The sequence below is a fragment of the Ammospiza caudacuta genome, chromosome 11 (assembly GCF_027887145.1).
Source record: "Ammospiza caudacuta isolate bAmmCau1 chromosome 11, bAmmCau1.pri, whole genome shotgun sequence".
Lineage (NCBI taxonomy): Eukaryota > Metazoa > Chordata > Aves > Passeriformes > Passerellidae > Ammospiza > Ammospiza caudacuta.
The window spans coordinates 5,094,532-5,119,263 of NC_080603.1; the positions used below are offsets into that span (position 1 = coordinate 5,094,532).

General features: G+C 41.0%; 1 protein-coding gene across 1 annotated transcript in view; it reads right to left on the bottom strand.

Annotated features, from left to right (window-relative positions):
- Nucleotides 1-24,732, bottom strand: part of PIK3CB (phosphatidylinositol-4,5-bisphosphate 3-kinase catalytic subunit beta) — an 87,638-nt gene that overhangs the window by 41,045 nt on the left and 21,861 nt on the right. Inside the window, exon 3 of the mRNA XM_058811959.1 lies at nt 9,596-9,711. The gene's annotated coding sequence lies outside the window, so the exon portion shown is untranslated. The remainder of the gene's footprint in view (nt 1-9,595; nt 9,712-24,732) is intronic.

Consider the following 24,732-nt stretch of genomic DNA (forward strand, 5'->3'; position numbering starts at 1 on the left):
AAGGCAGGCAAGACTATCTTGTGCCAAACTCAAATCCACTGTGACTCCTTCAGGACATTGCTGAGAGTCCAGGACCACCCAGCTCCAAGGGCTTCCCACCACTGCAGAGCTGGAGAAATCAATTTTACCTGTGCTGGGTAGTTAACTTGCACATGTACAATAATTAAATAAATTTTACCCGTGCTGGGTAGTTAACTTGCACACATACAGGAATTAAATCCAGAAGGTGCAAATATCAAAGAGTGCTGACCAAGGAGATACAAAGGACAAGCATGGGAGGGAGTTTGTAAGGTTACCCTGAAATTAAGAGCTGCCCAAGAACAGGCTCACAGGGAGCCTCTCTGGAGCACTGCAAAAAATGAGACATGGAATAACAATGCAATGAACTCTCATTTGAAAATCATTTATCATATCAGCAAAAGGCTTAGACATTAAAAAGTACCAAATCCACTTTAATTGTCATCAACACTCAACATTTATCTGAGTCAGATAAGTTCTTTTAAAACCAACTTTTTGAAGAATGCAGCAATTATGAAAACTCACACTGTGTCATTAAATCCTTTACTTCTAAACTCACCACAAATCCCCTATCACTCATCCTCTGAGATTTGTTTTTCTGTTAAAAGAACACCAACATAAAATCCAACGCAATGTTAAATGTTTTATCTTGAACTAGAATCCAGAAGAATACTAATCAAACACAAGTAAAAGTAGCTGCAAAGAAGGTGGTAATTATAAACACACATATAATGCATTGCCAGAGGAAAATTTTGATGCCCTGTTATCTCTCCTAGTATTTATTCTCCTGAGCACCAAGGAAAAGTCTTTAGAAGACCTATCTTCCATCTGAAATGATGTCACCCAGTCCCTGAAATGTGGTCAGTTCTCTCAGGATGAAATCAGTATGCTATCATCCCAAACAGAAGGCAAAAAGTTGGAGGGGAGAATCATTTATATATTGAAAAGTAACTTTCTGTAAGTTTCTTTTACACCACCTCTTTGAAACTCAGGTGCATTTTAAGGGCACATAAATATCTACAGCTCTTTAAGTTAAATATAAACCTGGATTTATTCTTCTTTTTCACTAAACCTATGAATATTGACATAAAGGACGAGTATCAGAAGCAAACTTGTTTTGGATATGCAAAAACTAAGGGCACTCTGCTTATCCAGATTTTTGCTTTATGTAATAAGTTGTTACAACTGTTGAGCACCACATCCAAGACAATCATCACTGTGATCAATATAGCTCTTTATCTACTGCTTGCTCTGTCATGTGGCAGTCAAGGGGCTAAAAAAAACCAGAAGTCTTGCAGTAGTGAAAAGGGCCACCCCACGCAGACACACAAGAACAGTGTTTGAACAGTATCTCACTGTCCAGAACAGACGAGATGACAATCTGACCACAGTCTTTTTCTAGGAAACAGCACCACATCACGTAGTCTAAGTAGGAGAAACACTAAGCACTTACACAACACAACCATTGTAATCATTTTTCTAACCATGTAAACATCTAGTACTATAAAAGGATGAGCAAGCTATAAATGAAATATTTGAGAAGAAACAAGGGAAAAGAACCTATTAGAACGATGGAAAAGGAGTCTGACTATGCAGGAAGACTTATGTCCTATGAAACTTAGAAGGCCTTTAGAAAAAAGGTTTTAAAAAAGATTTTAAAAGTCTGATTTCTTCTGAGGACACTAAGATAAATATATGCATTAGATGAGGGGCAGTTCACAGCTCTGTAGAACTACGTTTTCTTCTGTTCCTCAATCAGCATCAAATTCCTGGGAGCTGTTCTGCAGCCCAGGGCAGTGCCTGAGAGCTGCCCGCAACCGCCACAGGCTGTGACAGGGGCACTTTGGGCACCAGCTCGACCCTCTCCACTCATCACTCCTGCTCCATGGCCTCACCACTTCTTTTCTACCCCCTCATCACTCCTGCTCCATGGCCTCATCACTCCTGCTCCATGGCCTCATCTCATTGCTCCTATCCCCTGCCCCCATCACTCCTGTTTCATGTCCTCATTCCATCCATGCTCCTGTTTCACTGCCCTCGTCACTCCCATTACCTCTCCTCATCACCCCTGTTCCATCCTCTCACCAGTCCCATTCCCTTTCCTCATCACCCCTGTTCCATCCTCTCATCAGTCCCATTCCATCTCCACAGCAGCCCTGTCCCATCCCCTCATCAGTTCCATTCTCTCATGGCTCCCGTTCCCTCTCCCTCATCGCTCCCATTTCATCTCATCAGTTCTGTTCCATCCCCTCATCGCTCCAGTCCCATTTGCTCCCCTCATGGCTCCCCATTCCATCCCCTCATCGCTCCAGTCCTGTTCCCTCCTGTTCCATCCCCTCATGGCTCCCCATTCCATCCCCTCATCGCTCCAGTCCTGTTCCCTCCTGTTCCATCCCCTCATGGCTCCCCATTCCATCCCCTCATCGCTTCAGTCCCGTTCCATCCCCCCTCATCGCTCCAGTCCTGTTCCCTTCCCTCAACGCTCCAGTCCCGTTCGCTCTGCTCATGGCTCCCGTCCCATCCCCTCATGGCTCCTGTTCCATCCCCTCATCGCTTCAGTCCCGTTTGCTCCCCTCATGGCTCCCATTGCATTCCCCCACCCTGAGGGCAGCTCTCCCTGAGGGCAGCCCGCAGCACTGTTCCTCTTTCCTGCCATCTCCTCCCACCCACCACGGGCACACAATGTTAACACCGGGCACACAATGGTGAACACCGGGCACACAATGGCAAACACCGGGCACAGGCACCCCCGTTTGGCACGGCCCGAGCGGCCTCGGCCTGTGCGTGCAGCGGGGCGCGGTGACAGCACGGCCCTCACCCACGGAACAGACACAGGGTGACACCAGGGGTAATGGGAATCACAGAATAACCAGGCTGGAAGAGACCTTCAGATCATCAAATCCAACCCAGCCCCAACACCTCAACTTCAATCATCAAATCCAACGCAGCCCCAACACCCCTGGCACCCAGTGCCATATCCAGGCTTTGTTAAACACATCCAGGGATGGTGACTCTGCCACCTCCCTGGGCACGCCATTCCAGGACTCTATCACCCTTTCTGTAAAAGACTTTTCCCTAATATCCAACCTGTATTTCCCTTGGCACAGCTTGAGGCTGTGAACTCTGGCTATGTCATTTGTCACCTGGAGAAAGAACCTGAGCCCATCTGGGCACCGCCTCCTTTCAGGAGCTGCAGCTGAGTTTAAAGGTTTAATGTGACAGATGCAGCACTGCCTATTTCAGCATGAGTGAGTGTAGCCATGATATTTTCTGAAAAATCCTTTCCTTAGGAATTTTCCTCCTGAGAAGCTGGGAGGCCTCAGGAACAAAATGTAAACATTGATTATCTGCTGCTGTGGAATGCAACAGGTGCATCTGGGATTGGTCTCATGCGGTTGTTTCTAATTAATGGCCAATCACAGCCAGCTGGCTCAGACTCTGTCTGAGACACAAGCCTTTGTTATCATTCCTTCTTTTTCTATTCTTAGCTAGTCTTCTGATGAAATCCTTTCTTCTATTCTTTTAGTATAGTTTTAATATAACATATATCGTAAAATAATAAATCAGCCTTCTGAAACATGGAGTAATCCTCGGACCTCTGTGAACAGTCACGTGTGCCACTGCAGAGCATGGAAACCCTGCAGACCCTCTGTGGGAATTCCCATTTAGCCCTAGAATGAACCCACTCAAGGTTCTGCCCTTCTACAGCTGCACAGGTGAATTTCCAGCCAAACTGCTTCCAAATCTAAAAATAAAATACAATCAACTTGATGATAAATACAAATGCCTAAATCAGCAAAGCAGAGGTATTTCCACTCCACAAATGTCAAGGGTATCTACCTACAATAGCAAAGATTTTAAGAATTCAAGACATCTACAAAGTAGACTCAAAAGTTATTTTTAAAGATCATGTGGTACTATAAATATTTCCCAGCAGTTTAGTTAAACTGCCACATGAGCTGGCCTTATGGAATGGAAAATTAAATGTCCATTTAGTCAGGGTTTCTCCCGAAATCAGAATAAAAATATCACCATTTAGTTTTCTAAAAATATCTATGTACAGAAAACATAAAAGACTTTTTTCAAAGGCCTCCTTCCCTCACAGTGCTCACACTGGTACCAAGAGTCGTCTCTCAGCTATCAAGTCTAGATTGTCTCATTTTCCTCACAAAATACAGCTAATTTTCCACAAACAAAGATAATTTCATTTGAGTTTTTTTTTATCCCAGCTCCCTGATTATTTTGCCTGCTCATCGCCTGTAGCCTTATTCCTCTGGTGTACCCATAACATTATGCACTAAGTTTTAAAAACTGAAGTCACGATTTTAAACCCACAATGAATGCAGTTTCTACTCAAATATTAATGCCTCTAAATAAAAGTGGCCCAGTTTTCAAGAAATGCTGACCACCTAAATTTGCAAATTACTTACACAGGACTCAGAGATATGAAAAATATGCAAACATGTTAACTGGTTACAAATTAATATTTAATTTAAGTAACTTCATTTGAACAGATGGTTAGATTAGATTACCTCTAGTCATCCCTTTATACAAAAGTTATTCTATAATTCAATGACAGTATAGCTTAAAAACTAACTGTGAAAAAAACGGTCTTCAGAATTTTTTTTTCCTGGAAAACAAGTCTACATGGAGAGAACAACACTACTAAAATGGTATTCCAGACTCAGAGGAACTTATGGACTTGGCTTGCACAAGAAGGAAAATCTTACTTCCTGTTACTTTATACATATAAATTTATGTAATTTTACATATATATACACACTATATATATACACTTTACTCAGGCCAGCACGCACATCTGCTGCTCCCTCTGAAGAATATCTATGAGGAACTGAACAAGTGAATAACACTTGAATCCCAGGCTTTGGCTAGATTTCTGTCAATGGCCAGGCAGCAGGTAATTCTGGAACAACAAACAGGAACACAGCAGCTTCTCACAGCCAATTAATTCACAGCCATCCTCTGCTCTACCCTGAAACCACTGCATACTCACATTAATACAGAAACAGGTTCAGGCCATCCTTTTGAGTTGTGCAAGTAAACTGAGTTACAGGAAGAAGAAAAACTCCTTTCACATTTCCATATTGCTGTGTCATATTTCCATATTGAAATTGTCTTTAGAAGCATCCAATCACTGGATCACACACAAGCTGGGGACACTATGGGAAAACATTCCCTTTCAGCTGGCTGGAATGCAGTTTTGCATGGTTGAGAAGGAAGGAGTAAAAAGGAATGGGAGAAAGCAGCAGCTCAGAAAAGCACTGTCATATGAGGAGCAGTTCATTTGACACCTTCACCAACACAGTCAGGGAGAGAAAAAGGAGAGAGCTCAAAGGAAAAAAGCCCAGGCCAGTTACTCAGGATTCTATATCAACTGGGCAATGAGAAAACATCTGGTAGAATCACCTTTAGAGGCATTTCTAACCAGCTCTCTTAGATATTTTGGCAAACTTCAACAGCAGCAGGCAGAGTGGGCAATGCATCTGTAGATCTGTTCCTGTGCACAAAGGTGAGACTGAAGATTTGGGAACAGATCAGAGCTGGTGAGTTCTCAGCCCTTTTGACCCTGCACTGTAGATCCTTCATGAACTAGAGGGAGTGTTGCCTTTTTCCCAGCCTGGAAATGAAACTTGAAATAATTTTAGTGAGGAGGTAACATAAGAGTAGATCTTTAGTTGAAGGCCTTCAGGGGCAGTTATGGAGAGAACATGTTAAAAAATAATGTTAAAAAAAAAGGCAAAAACCAAACAGCATCAGGAGGCCAGCATGAAATGTTAGGGTATGTTGAGTTCCAAGAGTAGACTCAACATTGAAATGATGGCACACTCACTCGGATGTTTTAAACAAACAAACAAACAAACCCAGGCTTAACAAAACAGGTGAATGGAGGGGGCACAAGAGCAGGAGGAGGACTGGACAGTCAGACTGAATGGAAAAGGAGGAGAAGGAGGAGCTGAAGCAGAATAAAGATGCGATTTGAAGCCCGGGGTGCAGGAGGAGCGGCACATCGACAGCTCCCCGCAGCCTCAGGGCTGCCTGGCTACTTGACAGCTCTTAAGATCATTTCAAATTGTAGGCAAAACCACAGCCTAAGGGCCTGGCTTTCGAACAGCCCAAGCTATTATTAAACTACTATGCAGTGCCTGTCATGAATCTGAAAAGATGCATTAATAATCTGAGTTTTATTACTTTATTGTACTAAGTAAACTGTAAATAAATCTTTATTGTTAAGTTAACTGTAGAGGCCCTGTCCTCCCACTGCTCAACAAGAATTGTACCTGACTTCTTAACAGACCCACAACAAAACTAGGAAATAATCAGCCAGGATTAGGTCTGCTCTCTGGGATTTCCTTGCCTGTTCTACCACTCAAAATAATTTTTTATTCCACTGTAAACACAAAGGAAACATTCCACTTATAAGACATTTAAATATGTAAATAGTTTATATTTCCTCTTCTTTGGAATTGTACAAATGAACCTAGACCAGCAAATCTCACCAGGAGCTGGCTATTCAGATGTTACATCTAGACAACATTCTACTGTAAAAAAAGTTAAAAACAGAAACTGAGGTTTTCCTCTAAGTGGATGGATATCTCTTCACACAGGGACTAAAAGATTCACCTTTTAGTTATTTCTGGTATTTTGATCAAAACCTCTAGGAAAGGGGATTATTCTCCAGCAGACAGACAGCATGTATCTACAGAGGGAGGTGAACCAGTGAAAAAAAAAGCAGTTGAGGATCAAGAAGGAGTGAAATTTTCACCTGCAAGGAGGGCACACAGCCCTAAACACACAAGCAGCTTGTGCTTAAGTCACATACAGAGATACCATGCATTCTACAAAGTAGAAAGATGACCTTAAATGGAAAAAAAATATAGATTTTACATGCTTCATCTGGCCAGGCATCCTTCCTGATGGGGTCTGTTCCTTATACAATCTGGATTTTTGCAGTTATTTTTCTTCCAACACCAGTTTCAACACCCCCATCACAAATTCAGAGGTGGCTGCTCACAGCCATTTGTCACATGGACAGGACTGGTCAAGGACTGAGCAAATACTAAAGGAAATCCAACAACTCATCTCTAATGCAAATATTTAGATATATTTTATATCAATTTTTCATCAAACATATTTATAAAGACAAGTTAAAATACAATGCCATTTGGTAGAAAAAAACAATCCTAGAAACCCTTTTTGTCATGAAGATAAAGGTAATAAAGCTAAAAGTAGCCCTGGCCATTCATCACAAGGACCAAAAATATTTCAGATTAAGTAGGAATTACAGACTATTTAGCCTGAAAGGTACCCCTGGGAGTCAGCTGGTTCCAAGCTCAGCTCCAGCACCTTGCTTAGGAGTCTGCACACATAATTTTGCAAGTCTCCATGGATGGAGGCTCAGTGTCCCAGAAATGCAGCAGCCCCTGGAGCCTCCAGCATCCCTTCAGCAGGGCCTGGCTGCTCCTGGGGTTACTTTTCCCCTGCTGTGAGAGTCAGCATCTGCTTCTAAGACTTCACAAGAAATCCATCTGGCTTTTTAACTGTGAATAGAGATGCTGAGAGGACTTTATTTTAATGCTAATTGCAATTTAAAAATTCCAATTGCAAAATGCCTTGTGATGATCCAAACACACACAAGCACACAAACTCCAACTAAAAACAAACAAACAGGTTGCAAAACGTTTCTCCAAAAAGGAAAATATGAATTAATTTTAAGTTGTAACAATGGAATTCTCTGAGTCTCTTAAAAAAAATTTTAAAAAGGAAAAAAGTGGGGGGAGGGAGGGAAGAAACACAAGTTTACTGACAACTGAACACCTGAGCAAGTTTTGTGTCTGGCATAAGCCTAAGAACAATGATTTAAAATGACTAAAGCTGTCTCCAGTGGACATTCTTCATTTCATTTGTTTGGGGAGCTCAGCTGCAACTTTGTTTATCTGTTTTAGTAACTTGATTACCAGAGTCAAGAATTAACTTGTCAAACTAAGTGTGCAGGCAGCAAATAGGTTGGTTTGGTTGGTTGTGCTGGGACCTTGTGAGCAGGTGCTGTATTTCCATTGTGTAATCTAATAAGGCAGTAAAAGACAAATAACTCCACATAACACAGACCCTGAACACTTCAGGGGTCAGAATTCACAATCAGGTGCCACAAGAATGTGGCACATGAGTATTTACCAGTCACTTGACATTTGGCCTAGATCAGGAACTGATGAAAATTTAAATGTGCTGACTAAAAATTGTAGCATTTCTTTCAAGTACCTAGAGAAAGGGAACTAAAGCACATCAACTTATTTAAATCCACGCTGAATTGAAAATTTTATAGAATTTTTGTCTTTAAGGCAGGAAATAGATCAATCCAAACATGTTATTCTGTCAGTTAAATACACTTTGTTAAAAACACCAAGTATGAAAAGCTTTTCTTGTCTGATTAGGTTCCACAGACATTGTTCTACCCAAATTATGACACCCTCTACACATCTGTGTTCAAAGAAGAAGCTAAGAGGAGTCATTTCCTCTTGGTAATAGAGTAATATGCTGAAATACACTTCTTGTAAAGTAAAATGACTTCTCACCCTTCTCAGCTCTAATGGCCAGATCTTTTTCACTCCCAACCAGGCATTCAGGACTATTTCCAGTGAGTTATTTACTCCTGCAGAGTTACATTCACACAGCCACATAGCAGGAGTAAAATGCATCAGACATATGCATTTTGCATATTACATTTTACATCAGACAGATGCATCTAAAATGTATCAGACAAATGCAGCTTTCTACCAGTTTCTAAGGAGAACATGCTTAAACATCTGACAATCCGATGCAAAGTGGCAGATAAATGATAACATTTCCCATCTCAAGCACATGAAGGATACAGAAATTAGGAATTACACTATATCAGGATAGAAATGTTTATTTATCTGGTAGTAAAAAGTGCCACCCACAGCAGCTGCATTAGGTAGAGAAGCTCCTTTTATCAGAAATGAGAGACACATGTGTCAGCCCAGAATTCACAAAAGCTGGAAGTGAGCTACAAACAGTGAAGGAATGATGTCTCTGATATTCATAAACTGAAAACCTAAGCAAGTTTGATGAGTGATGGAACTGCAATACAGGACAGATAATACACACAACAAAAATAAAGTCAGTCATAAGGGCCATGACTGGACAGTTACAGACCAAAAAAAAACAAGTGTATTTTCAAATTCCCTGGAAAATACAAGCAGTGCCTTAACTTTTTCCAGCAAATAGGGGCTTATATGTAATCACATGTATACCAGACAACCCCCTGCTCAAAACCACAGGCAGCATACACAGCAGCCAAGAGAAAAACCTGAAACCCATCCCAATTTCACAAGATACAATTAATTCCAAGAGGGAAGATGGTTCAGTGAGAATCCATGAGTCCATTACCAGCTGATCAACTGAAATGAGAAGAGTCACCCATTTATATTTTTAACATAACTACAACAAAGTTAAATACAATAAAAGCCTAATAATCATGCTGACTTTACAGCAAAAGACAATAGAAAACCCCAGAAAACCCAAGCCCTGTAATACTTACTCCAATGAACCTTCCCTGTTTCAGTCTGACTGTGTAGAGAAGATACTTTTATTAAACATTTTCTTCCTATTACTCTTGTTTTTTCAGAAGATTCCACGAGATGACCTCAATGTGATCTAAAAAAAGTAAAACACAATACAATGTAATTGACCAAATGAGAAAATCAGCAATTTGTATTTGGTGTAAAAGCTGCACCAACTTTCTGTGCAGAAATACCTAATAAACACAGTATTTTTTACTGCCTTCAAATACTACAGCACCACATTCCCACTGCACAATGTGATTAATCTAACAATTAAATTAATGTCAAATCCACAAACACCCTGCTAGCAGAAAGGAAAAAAGGAAGTAATAATTTGAATACGCAATTTATTCTAATAAGTCTTATGATCATGAATTAGTCAAAAGCATTTTTACCTGCTATAAATACTTTCAAATTTTTGTACACTCAATTTGAACCAGACTAGCAGATCTCCATTGCACTTAAAGCCAAAAAAAAGGGAGACAGAGTTGCCTTCTTATCTTAAGCACATTTTCTCTTTTTCCCATGGGCTATAAGGAGATTTTGGTGGAGGTTTTTTGTTTGTTTGGGGGGATTTTGGGTTTTTTTAAGAGTGTAATATCATCTGTAGGTCTGCTATGGAGAAGCTGAGCCGATGACACAAGTGATCCCATATTCCTATTCACAGCTCAACCTATGACAGGCTCAGAAGGTCTCTGACCAACCAACACCCTGCAGATGCACAGGGCAGAACATCTCCACAGAGGCAAGGCTCATCCTCCTCAGCTGTACGCTGCAAATGGAGCTCTCAGGAAAGAGAAGTGAACAAAAACCATTCAATCCCCCCGAGCAGCAAGCACTGCTATCTCCAGGTTTGTAGGCCAAGCCACAAAGCACAAGACATGTAACTACCCTGCACTTCCCATAAGCAATTCTTTTTCTAAACCACACCAGGCACGTCCCCTGTGCTTGTGAGAACTCAGCACAGTGACCAGGAGGGAGGGAGGGAGGGCTGTCACTGCCTTGGCCCACACAGAGCAGAATTCCTCTGGGAATTGGTACCTGGAGCCCTCTGAAGCAACTCCAACTCTTCAGTGACTTTGAGGGATAAATCCTTACTGCCTCATACTTAGGTCTAAAAAAAGTTAACTTACTGCTCCATGCACAACCAGGTCTAAAAAAAGTTCATTTACTGCTCCATGCACAACCTTTTGGTGCATAAAGGTGTTGTCACAAAATGGGTTTTCACCTGGTGTCGCAGACATCTTGTCATGAAAATCTTTTCATTAGGATTTTTCCTGCTAAAAAGCTGAGAAGCTTCAGCAACAAAATGTAAACATTGATTATCTGCTGCTGTGAAATGCAACAGGTGCACCTGTGATTGGCCCATCTTGGATGTTTATAATTAATGGCCAACCACAGCTCAGTTAGCTTGGATTCTCTGTTCGAGACACAAACCTTTATTATTCATTCCTTTCTATTCTTAACTTAGCTAGCCTTCTGAGATGAAACTCTCCCTTCTACTCTTTTAGTATAGTTATAATGTAATATATATATAATAAAATAATAAATCAAGCCTTCTGAAATATGGAGTCAGATCTACGTCTCTTGCCTCATCCTGAAAACCCCTGTGAACACGGTCACAACCTGGTGTCCAAGAAGCCACTCCATACACACTGAGTTGATTTATTTACAGAGGCATGAGTTAATCCAAAAACTTCTCAATATTAATGTTTAGGAGCCTACAGCAGGGAACACACACAAGAGAAAAAAAAGACTAGAGAAAAATGAGTATTATGTAATTTGGAAATTGCAAGGACAAAGCATCACTGTGAATCTCACAGAAGCAAGGCTGAACTACCAGCCTGGAATTCATGTTTTACAGCCATGTCAATATTTGTGCTTGTGGAATCAGAAAAATCCTAATCAAAGGCTACTGGCCAGCAGGCAGGATCTTAGGAGGGGCTGTGAAATGCATCCTGCCATAGCTCACAGGCATGACAAGAGAACTTCCACCCAGGGAAGAAATCCTGCAGGACCTGTGGCCCCTCACACAAGGGGCACAGTGTGTGACTGAACCATACCCCATGGCAGGAGCAGGACACTGACTAAAAGCTGGATATTCCAAACTTCTAGAGGTCAATGGCTAACTAGACATGACCAATCGGATGGTGGGTGCCCAAAAATTACCCAGGGTCTATAAATGGTACAGCTTAAACAAACCACTGCATTGTGAACAGCTCCTGTCACAGCTCCCTGTCCTGTTTCACCTCTTTTCTCCCAGCATTTTGGATCTCTGCAGCTCAGACATCACACTGACAACAGGCTGGTCCTCTACAACCAGCTGTGGGGGATCAGCCAGCCCTTGAGACCTACAGTACACAAACAAAGCAGCCATTGCTACAGCCAAGCATGAGAAACAAACCCTTCACTAGAGGATGAGAGGGTGCAGCCTTGTTTTTCTCACCAACCAACCCTCCCCATTCTGCAGAGCAGGGGTAAGAGAGGTGGCACCCAAGGGCTGCAGACCACACGTGGGCAGCCAGGACACCTCCCACCTTCACACCACCAGTGGAGAATTTGCTGGTTACATCCAGAAGACAGGGTACAAACCCTGCTGGCCTTTTACTGCCTGTGAACAGCTGCTGAGGACTCCAACCACGTCACAAACCTGCCAGCACCATCTTGGGGAACTGCATAAGGACAGGAGGACTTGGAGGCACTGCCTCACAAACTGCACTCTCTGAGGACATCTCTTTTCCTCACTGCACCTCTCTGGGGAACATGGGAAAAACAGAACTGGCAGCTGGACACTACAGACAGCCTCTCTTGTGGGTCTGCTGGGTGTGATCTCAGCCAGAACACACCACCAAACCACCATGGGCCCACACCCATAAAACTTCTTCTGACAGCACCCACCAGGGACTCAAGAGAAATCCTTTTCCATTCCAGCTTGCAACTTCTGCATGAGAAATTGCATTTGGCAAAATAATAATTTTTGTGAATCCTTTAATCACATCCTCATTACACAGATACTGATTTTATGTAAATCATAATTTGTTTTTTCTAAAATATTAACAATCCTGTGAGGCAATTCAGCAATCATATCACTGAGTGGTGGCAATAAAAATGCCTGTGACAATACAGTAAAACTTTTCAGAGCTCTTCACCTACACTCTCTATGTCCAAAGAAACACTTCTGAATGTATTTTATATTTATATATATGTATATATATAATATACATATATATGTATATTATATATTACAAAAAAAAAAATACCACAAGGAAAGAAAGGGGGAAGAGCTACAAGAAACTTTTGCCTAAAACTCCTGTGTGGCATAATGTTCAAGATAAACAATTACAAGTCAAGGGAATAGGCCACTCACAAAGACAGAGAAATGGAAAAAGAGAAGAGAGAAAAAAATAATTCATAAGCAATGTAAGGTGTCACATAGAAATCACTGGGCTAATTGTGGCCCTGTTGTCTTCTACTCTATAACAATTTCTAGGCCCATCAGACAGGCTGCTGCTCTGTCAATTCTTCCAAAGTACACAAAAAATCCATTTGTCAGAGAGGATGCTGCAGTTTTACTTCAGGATAAGGAACTCTGAGTGGGCTGAATGACATAACACATCAGTTTCTTGGGTATCTTCTCTGTAATTAAATCTCTTACTCTGGAAGAAAGCACTGAAGCAGACATCAGGAGAGACTGGCAGAAGTTTAGGACAGTGATACACAGCTGGGGCATTTTAGAGCTTTTGGTTCACAACTTTGGTTACCTCAAAGCTGCCTTGAGCATTTCATGCTCTCAGTAGTGCTGAAGACTGGACAGGTGAGTATCAAAGTGAATTAGCTGCTGTAACAACGGAGAAACTCACCTGTCGCAAACATCTTTTATGAAAAATCCTTTCCTTAGGATTTTTCCTCCTGAGAAGCTGACAGGCCTCAGGAACAAAATGTAAACAATGGTTATCTGCTGCTGTGGAATGCAACAGGTGCATCTGGGATTGGTCTCATGTTGTTGTTTCTAATTAATGGCCAATCACAGTCAGCTGGCTCAGACTCTCTGAGCCACAAGTCTTTGTTATCATTCTTTGCTTTTCTACTCTTAGCTAGCCTTCTGATGAAACATTTTCTTCTATTCTTTTAGTATAGTTTTAATGTAATATATACCATAAAATAATAAATCAAGCCTTCTGAAACATGGAGTCAGATCCATGTCTCTTCCCTCACCCTGTGAACACAGTCACACTCACCATTTCACCAAGTCAGACACAAAAAAGTATGAAGCATCAGTAAATACACCAAGTATCTTCAACTTTAAAAAATACTGAAACATGTAAAGCAACTCAGTCTGAAGTTCCAACAATAACAGACACTTCAAGAGCATTCACTGCCAATAACTAAGCCATCGCAACTCAAGCGCAGGAACTAAAACAGGGAGCAGAAGAGAAGCTCACAGCAGTGCACATCTGCCTAAATGACAGCAACTTCCAGCTTCTGCACACTGTACAGGCTGAAAATGCAGGTTCAATCTGCATTGAATGGAGTATTTCATGTGTGTTACACAGTGGTGTGTGCCAGCTGACCCAGAGCAGAGCTGGACACAAGCACTGGCCCAGCAATGCAGGGCCCAGAGTCCCTTCAGCAGCACAGACCAGCTCTGACCTCTAAAAGGTGCCACCTATTTCTGCAGTGACATCAAGAGACAAAACTGCCCATGGACAGCACACTGTTACACACAGGACAGCATTCTTCTTTGTGCTCTACTTTCCCAGGTGTTGGTGCTTGGTCAGAAACCAGTGATATCCTTTGAAAAGCCTCAGACTTCTCTGAAATGTGAAACCCACGTATCTTGTACAAAATCTTTTAACCAAAACTGAACAGGCATAGAGCAACAAGTTCTCATTGCACAAGAACAGCCACAGAAAAAGAAAAAAAAAGGCAGAGACAGAAATTACAGAGCACCAAATGAGTTCAAAAGAGATATCTATGTCAGATTGTAAGTCAGTTTATGTCCTTTCTTATTCCTGAAGCTGGGCCAAAGCGATTGTGGCCACATGCCCCAATTGTCAACAACATGCACTCTGGGCAAAGCACAGACCACTTAGCATTTTCCAGTATTATTCTTTAGGTTAAACAGATAAAAACATGATTTGAGGCTAGATTCAGTTATGCCTTCACCAAGAAGTCGATCCCATAATTACATTTATGCAGTGGGTGATTGGTGCAGGAGCCCACAGTGACTCACAGTCTGAGGGAGCCTCGTTCACCCTTCCCAGAGCTGTGCCTCACTGAGCCCTGGCTCACCTCTGAAATCCCCTTCAGAGCCCAACAGGCTCGGGTAAAACTCATTGATACTCACACAAGCACAGACTGATACACCTCACAATGAATCATGTTTTTACTCGGTTACACAGGCTGCTGAGCTCCCTTCCAGTTCAAATCTGCAAAACAACATCCAAACGATCTTGAGAGTTTCCACCTTTATTTTGAACATATTTTTTCTTTTGATCACAGTGATTCTTAAACAGGGTGTCTGTTACAGACATTTGAATTTATCCGGGAGGGTGGGAGGGTGTGTCCCTCCCTCCCAGTGATGTATCCTGCCTGATGGTGCTCAAGGTTCAGTAACCCTCCTGCTAATTCTATCTTAGAACTCAATTCCATTGGAGTTGTGAGGAAAATATCTTTTTTCCTTACAATGAAGTCAAACTTAAGAGCAAAAGACTGTTAGTGCTTACTGGCACTGGAAAAATGAAGGACTTTCCATTAAAGCAGCAAGAACAGATAGTTCCAGACAGGAAGCAGTCACCTGCACTATTAAGGATCAACAAACAGAAACCTAAACAAAAATAATTGGTTTTTATTTTCCCAGAACGTTTCACTTGTCTTTTTCCTGCTCTGTCACCTTCAAAAGAAATGCCTCTGGGCAAAGCAGAAGGGAAACACATCACTGTTAGGGAAGCTTAGCAAAAAGAGGCTCCTAGACAGCAAATTTTCCTCTCAGACTGTGCCAGACAGGCAGACATCCCCTGACCTGAGGGCAGAGTGCTGAGATGGAGATGGGCAAGGTCTGTGCTGAGGGAGACCCTGCGATGCCCTCAGCACTCAGGGCTGGCTGCCAGTGCTGATCACTTCTAATGACAAGTGCAGGGGAAGAAAAGCTCCCAGGAGAGGCTCTGGCCTGGAGGATGTGCTCTGTCTGCCACTCCACGGTTCAGAAAGCACAAAGTTCAAGGCTGCTGTGACAGTTCTGTGAAAACAGCAGCGTGTTTGTTATTTCAGATGACTCACAAACAAGTGCTTAGATCTGCTTTATACTGCTCCACAAACACAGAGTCAAGTGAGCAACACTTTCCAGCCTTTATAGTGCTCCACAAACACAGAATCAAGCGAGCAACACTTTCCAGCTGGTTTCCAGTTCCGCTGCAGCACGGGGCACAAGCGATGACCCAGCTGGCTCAGCAGCCCCGAGCTGGGACAAAGCCCTGGATGGCTCACCCTGAACAGACTCATCCATGTGAAGATGGAACTTCTCCCAGGGCCCACAGATCACTTCCACCTCCATGCCAGCCCTGCAGCTTCTCCACCTCTGGCTCACTCCACGTGGCTGAGAGCAGTGAGGAACGGGAAGCTGCGGTCACAGGGCAGTGCTCCTCTTCCCAGAAATCCTCACCTACAGGTGAAATGTGAGCCCCAAAGGCTTGAGATGAGCCAGCCTCACCGCTGAGCAGCAGTTTAGGCAGGTGCAGACAAAGCCAGCATGCTGCACAAGCCCTTGTGACACCTACAGGGGTATTTGCAGGAGTCAGTGAACCCCCAACCTGCCATCCCTGCACACCCTCAGCAGCCCTGGCACCCAAATTCAGCTTCCCACATCCTACAACGGGCTGCAAGCAATAATAAAATATTTGATTCTGCATGGATTTTCATTACATCTAGAGCAGAATTTAAGGACAGAAGTCTCAAGGGCAAAGGCAGGGGCATTAACAGCCAGCAGCACAGCAATTCCTGTTTCTTTGCACTTCTATCACAACACAATCACAACCCATACTTTTGTTTTTCAAGCTGCCCCTGAATCTAGAGTTAATTACTGGGCAGAACACAAGGATTTGCTCTCAAACAAAATTACCCCTGCACCATTACTTTCAATAAAGAAACCTTATATTTGTTTAATGAGATATTTTCAGCCATTCTACAGTTTATAGTGTCCTTTTTCATGATTTCTCTCTGATTGCCTTGAACTCTGAAAGGCCAAGGTCTAACACAGCATTTCCTCTGAACTCAGGAACACCTGAACAAGGCCTTTATTGCTGATGCATTTTCTACTCACCAGCGTGTCACACACATAAAAACACTGAAAAACACCACCTGGTTCTACCCAGAAGTTACTACATGAATCAATATTTACCTGCACTTTAAACAGAGAAATACAGCAGCGAGTCCTCATCCTGTTTCTGTGAAGATCCCACCACAATTACTGAGTTACTTGAAATGTAATTAGCAGCACTACTTGTGATTTCTGTTTCTTGTGATCTGTGTAGTCTGTTTTCTTCACTATTTGCACGTCCCCACGTTTCACTTCCCAATTACATTCTGTGAAATGCCTAATATGGTGAAACTACACAAATTTACTTCTATTTAGTTCCCAAATTCTGCTTTTTGTTGTGCTCATATTTGAATTTATAGAAATGAGAACACAGAATTCAAAAGCAAGACTGAACAATTTGTCAGTTATTAATCATTCTGAGCCATTTTGTGAAGGTGCTGCCCACCCTGCTCCAGGTATCACTTGAAAGGCTTTGTTCTTAATGATTAAAACAAACTCCAAATTGTGGATTGCAAGGAACTATGAACCAACACAGAAATACCTAATTTATTTTACAGACATGCTGCTGCAGTCCAGCTTTCTCTTTGATTCCAAATATTGCCACAAAATAAATAAATAAAAACAGCATTCCATCACTAAAAACATGCATACAGTAAATTCTACCTGAAACTCGAAGTAATCACTAAGAATAGTTCCTGTGCTGAAGAAGGAAAAATACAAGTATCTAAGAAGGAAAAATACAAGTATCTAATCTAATACAGATATCTAAAAGAGCTAATAGATTTCCTTTTGAGTGTTGGATGTAGCAGTTTACCTCCAGCGACATCCAACACTCAAAAGGAAATCTATTACCTCTTTTAGATAATAAAAGTGTGCATTTTAATCTGCTCTTGCTCCCCACTCCCTCTTCTTTCAGGTAGCGAGGCCTCATAGAAAAAATATTTAAAATACGAAGTATAATTTCAGCATGATAATTTATAATACTATGTAATTTAAGAACTTCAAATCTGAACTAATCCCAGGCTAGAAGCAAGGGAGTGCTTGGTTTCAAAAACAAAACAAAAAGAAAACAAAAACAAACAAACAATTCTAAACCCACCAAAACCAAAAACACACCACAAAAGAAAACAAATACAAAAGACAATCCTCCTGTCCTCAAACCAACAGTTTAAATCTGAATTTGGATCCAAAAGTCAGATTTGAATAGTATTCACATTTTTTCCACTGCCTTTGGACATAGCACCTAACATTACAGAATACTTGATGTAAGAACAAACCAACCAACCCAAACCCTTTTTTCCTCAGCCACAGTGCTCAGCTCAGGAATTCAGACTGCTGGCATTTTCTGGCTTCCTTCATTAATGAAAGGTTTCAGTCCATTCACCAGATACCTGCTCCACAGACTCATTTCTGAGAGAAGCAGAAGCATTTTGTGGTGCCAGGAGCCCTCCAGTAGAAATTCCCTTCCAGGTTGTGAGCAGGAGCAGAGGCAGCAGGTACATTGTGTTTATTTTATATTATATATTTTATATATTATTTTATATTATATATTTAATATATTATTATTTTATATGGCATATTTTATATATTATTATTTCATATTACATATATTTAATATATTATTTTATATTGTATACTTTATATATTGTTATTTTATTTATCCTGCTGGCACTCAGTCATGACACCAGTATTTACTCCACTGTCTGGCACTCCCTGATAAATGAACATGAGCTCCTTCTTCTCAGACTTTCATGTGGCACCTTCACTGCATTCTGCACCCCAGCCTGCTTCACCTCCAAACTGCAGGAGCAGGAGGACAGCATCTGTATTTAGGAAAGCAATTATTAAAATATGACAAAATCAGACACCAAAAAAGTGACTCTTGCAACTGAAAGCAAAGGCTTTTCAGTTTTCACACCAACAACGATGGCTTGATCAAGATAGAAATTTCTCGGCACCATGCCTGACAGCAGAAAAGCTCAAAAAATGTTTTCCTAAACGCCTTTCAAATTTTCTCCCAAGATAAGTGAGAAAGAAAACAAAGCCCCTCTAAAATCCTGTTTTACTTCTCACCTGTGCATTGCAAGAAAAAAGTACATCACAGAATGACAGAAAGTTTAACAACAAACCATTTCATTTGCCACCACACCCCAACCAATCTTTCTTCAGCTTAACTGGGTCTGTTAATCACCAAAATGTAGGTCTTGAGCCTGAGCTTTCAGGAATGCTGCCATTTTGAAGAACTCTTCTCGTATAAGGGGTCTAGCCATTGCCTCTTTTTCAAGAAAATTGTCATTATATAGGTAAAAACCCTTTATCACTGCACAAACAGAGCTAAAAACCACCTGAAGAGCAGCGTGCTACTTTCCTGGCCAACAAGTCCCAGTTAAATCAGCAATGAAGACACAACTTAGGGCATCAAGAGAGTGGAAAACTTTCACAGAAATTGGTATATATTGTCTGGTTCTTTCAAGTTTTATCAGCACAGCACAAAGAGCCTGCACCTCTCACTCTCCTGAGGCAACAACCCCAGGAATTCACCCCTGAACAGTGATATACTGGGATTTTAAAAACTGCCAAGTAGTGATGGGAAGACAAAAGGAGCCACCAAATGCTGAAGGCCTCTATAAATCCTGTACAAAATCTGACAAGTTACCAAACTACAAATGAATCTGAAAGTTCAGCCGTGGTTTGTGAAATTCACATTAAAAAGAAAGTTACTTGAGGACACTAAAATGATGAGCTGCAGAGATAGACTAAGGCAAGAATTGCTCTGCCTTCTCATGAAATTTACCTAGAAGTTAACTGGAACCAAAATAACTCAGAAAACAGCTATAAATAGAAAGGGGTTAATCATTCAAATTTCTATTCCCATGACAAGAATACACTAAAGGCTCTAACTTTTTAATCTTATGATATGATGCTTTAAAAATACTTCAGCTGCTGCACTACAATCTGCCTCTACCTACTTTTTAAGAATAATTTCTCCTTTATTTTTTTTAAACACAATAAAGGAGATTTTCTTTTGACAATACCATTTTCACTGACAGTCACCAAGCGAGCCTGTGCATCAGCTGGAACAACTATATGGAATCACTTAAACTGATCTTTTTATTTTTTAATGGGGCCACTTAAAAATACATTTACCTTTCCCCCACCCTATTATAAAGCACATAAAACTTATTTGTCATCGATTTCAACTACCAGAGCTGCTACAAAGTATTTTTCAATGACGTGTTTGCATTTATCCTAGAAGCAGCAGAGACATTTAGACTCATTAGGGTTGGGAAAGGCCTCTGAGATGATGGAGTCACACTTGTCCCAGCACTGCCAGGCCCATCCCCAAGCCCTGCCCTCAGCATCACATCCATTGTGTTTGTTCAAGGACATTAATTCAAATTTACCATGCAAAGAAAGAAAACTGCCTCACCCTCGATGCACAGATGAAAACACACACCAGGATAAGCCAATGTCTCTGAACTCACACAGAGCCTGTGACACACTTGGAAATAGAATCTAATTATTACAAATCCCCAGCCAGTGCTTTACTCACAGTATTTCCCATCCAAGTAAATTAATGCTGAAGCTTTTCAGTTAAACCAAATGGAGTATGAGAAATAATACACAGAGAGAAGTTCTTTACTCAAAATGTAGAAACAGATAAAGACTTTTGTCATTTTGTGGTGCTCAGCAGGTTTGCTATAAAGTGAGTTGTAACCCAGCATATCTGCAGTGACAGAAATTAGGACAGCACCCAATATCTGCATTCAGCTGCTGCAGATCTCCACTGACTACTCATACAAGAAATTGTGACAAAAAAACTTTATTATGGTCTTAACATTCTTTCCAACTTAAGTTACATCCTCACACTCTTGCCAATCCTGCTTTTATTGAAGAACTCTACTAAACAGACAGCTTTTCCTCTTTATGCAGAACTTTCCTGCTCTTCCCTCTCACTGCAGCTCTTCATGCACCAGATTTATTTACAGCACCCAGGGGAAACAGAAGCTCCCAGTTATCAAAACAGACTGCAGAATGCAAATAAACAATTGTTGTGCATTTTTGTCAGCTGGACTCTTAATTTGTGCAGAATGACAGTGGGTATTAAAAAAATGGTATCCTAATGCCACCGTCATATTTTATGAAAAATCCCTTTGCCAGGATTTTTCTCCTGAGAAACCTCAGAAAAGAAATGTAAGCAATAATTATCTGATTGCTTGGAATGTGGTTTAAAAGTTGCTTACCAACAGGTGCATCTTTAATTAGTTCCATGTGAATTGTTTTTATTTAATGACCAATCCCAGTCCAGCTGTATTGGGACTCTGGTCTGTCACAAGCTTTTTATTATCATTCTTTTCTAACCTCCTTTCTCTTTCTTTAGTGTAATTTTAGTATATAATTTTCTTTTAATATAATATAAAATAAGAAATAAAAAATATAATAAATAAAATATACTATACTATAATATACTATACCATAATATACTATACTATTATATTATATATTATTATATACTATTATATTATATACTATTATACCATATACTATTATATACTATTATATACTATTCTATTCTATTCTATTTCAATCTGCTAAGAACTTAAGAGTCAATTCTCATCTCTCACCTCGTCCTAGAGACCCTCACAACACCACCACAACAATTAATAACCACATCCTAACAACTAAAGCAACAATTCAGTAAACAAAATGTCACTGCTGTTACTATTACTCAGACAAAAATAGAGTTAGGTCATTACTCTGAGCTTACTAAAATTTTCAACATAGCTAGAGGTCACCTAATTTTAGTGTAAATAAACATTTCTATTAAAAATACATTACCTCCCTACATTACTACCACTAGCAGGAGATGTAAAAAAGACCCTGTGAAGTGCTGGGGAAGTAAAACTGGCCTAGCATGAAGACTCTCAGTATTCTACACATCTGGAAAGTGATATCTCTACCACTAAACACATAGGAAATTCTGCAATTGTTTGCACACAGCTTGTAAAAGCTTATAAAATAATAAAATTATTTAAAGTTTGATATGTAATCAGATGCAGATTATCAGTATATTATAAAGTTTTTTTTTATTTTTAATAAAATATAAAAGGACTTGTCAAAAGCATTGTATCTGTCTTACACGGATACTAAAAAGCAGAACAATATTTGCTACTGAGCACAGATAATCAGTCCCTCCTCATTTTTATTTTTAACAATAGAAAGGAAAGTCTCTTTTTTTGCTAGCAAGTTTTGTGCCAACAATTAATGTACCATTTGCTGCTGACAGTCTGCCAGAGTAATGGTGTTTTTCTTCACTCTGAGGGTTCAGAAACTGCTGCTCACTTTCCGGTCAGCATTCATCAGATTCCTCCCACGAAAGGAGAAATGAGGGAGCTCTTTGCAGACACAGACACACCTCAGGCATCACCACAAGTAAATAAACTTCAGCAGAAGCACACCAGTGCTCCTCACCTCCTGTTCTTGTGGCTCAATCCACAGTTCCTCAATTTCACTTAAACCTGGCAGAGGACAGAATAAAATCATAGAATCATTCAGGCTGGAAAAGACTCTTTAACAGCAAGTTTAACCATTAACCCGGTGCTGCCAGCTCAGCACTAAACCATACCCTGAGTGCCACATCTGCACATCTTTTATACTCATCCAGGGAAGGTGAGTGCACCACTACCTGCTAGATAATGCTTTTGGTGAAGAAATGTTTCCTAATATCCAACCTAAACCTCCCCTGGTGCAGCAGAGGCATTTCCTCTCGTGCTGTCACTTGGTGCTTGGGTAAAGGCTGACCTTCCCCTGGCTGTACCCTCCCTTCAGGTTGTTGGACACCACATTAGTGTAAAATTGCACAGCAAGTTGTGGCTGTCTCACCCCTGGGAGTGTCCCAGGCCAGGCTGGATGGGCTTGGAGCAACCTGGGATAGTGCAAGGTTTAACCTTTCCACCCAAACCATTTTAGGATTCTACATTACAAATTTTATTTCCTGCTAGGTTTGGACTTGTTTCTGGGGATTTAGTCTTGTCCATCTCCATTAATTAGTAGCAGGACCAACACTCTGCTGTGTCTGCTCCCATCCTGAGGCTGCCATTGCCCATGTGTGTGTAGTGGTGTGAAAATCTCAAAGGCCTTGCCGTCTTCAGCAACACCTATTTAAGTCAAAAAGGGAACTGGAAAAAAAAAACAAAAAAGCAACAAAACCAAACCACAAAAAAACCCAAATGCAAAACATCTCCCAACACCAGCAGAGAGTAAATAACATTGTCACGTACAGTTAACACACTTCCATTCTTTGGGGTTTGGGAGGGAATAAATTGAGGATCTGAGGAGAAGGACTAACCCAGGAGTAGTAAACTTAGTGCCATACTGTACAAAGAAAAAAAAAAAGTAAAAAAGCTGGGCATACTGAAAGGTAGATGAAGTGGAAAAAAAGTACAGGCAAAAGGACCAAAGTACTCTTCAACACCAGAAAAGGAATTTGAGAGATGAAGCCAAGCAGGAAGGGCATTCAGTACCCAGTGCAATTTTCAAATAACATTTTATGTGCTTCTTTCTACCAGGTCAACTTTGTACTCAGCTTTTTGAGTTTCTGCTGGCAACACAGGCCTTTGGTGACCTGGTTCTCCCCTGCAGCTGTGTCTGTACCAATGGTTTGTACATGCAAAGTACAGACCAACCTGCGGTCTTCTGGAGAAACAGCAATGACACCACTGACTGAAAACCATCCTTCTGCAGGACTCAAAAGCAGCATTTTTGGGCTGTTACTGGTAGTGACACAAATGTAATCAGTTTTTTAAATCATGTGGGCTTCATATTCTTCTGTTGCGAACACAGTATACTCATAAACATCCAATTGTTAAGTGAAAATAATAGTTACCTTTGCCTCCTAGAAAATAAAATGATGCAACAACATCAATGTGCATCTCTCAAGAACTGTAGTTACCAAAGATAAAAAAAAGGAATTGCTCCAGAGTTAGCTCCCATAAGAACCTCAAGCATTAAAAAACACTAGCTATTCTATTTTCTAGAGATTTTGTACAATGCTCTCCAAACCACCTACCTACCCTGATTTTTAAACTGCTTCTGATACTCTGTAGCTGCACACACACGTCTTCCACACTAAATCTGTCACAAAACCACCTGACAGCAGGACTCTGAGCCTCTGGCAGTGTCTACGGACCAGTGATTGTCCACATGGCAGCTTCCATAAACAACTGCCTATTCTTATGCTTATATTTTAATTATTTCATTGCCCTGATACCTTCCTGCACACAAAGGGCTTCCAGAAACACCAAGAGTTTAGCAAACACCTCATAGCAACCCTGCACCATAAAACTAAAGGCACAGCAGTATTTTTACAAATTCTTATTAACAGATAACTCTCTCCACAGAGCCCCACATGACTTCCACAGAACTCTTTATCTACCTCTGCCAGCCACACCAGCTCCTGCCCACATTCTGCCAGCTGAGGCCAACTCCAAACTTACATCCTCCAATTCACATCTCAATTCTCTCACTGAGGTTTATTTTTAAAATCCAGTGGATGTTTGGTGCCTGGGGACAAGGAGAGGACAGGAATGAGCTAAAGGGAGAGCAAGCAGAGCAAGCTCTAATGGAGTGCACGTCACTTAAAACTGTCCCATAGCTCCAAATTATGCTTTCTGCTTTGCATACAACAAATATGGTGGAGAAAAGCCTCAGAAGAGCACTGTGAAAAGACATTTAAAATCAACCTAAGCCTTTAGTAACCCCTAAAAGTGAACCCAAAGAGACAGCAATGAGAAGGCACTG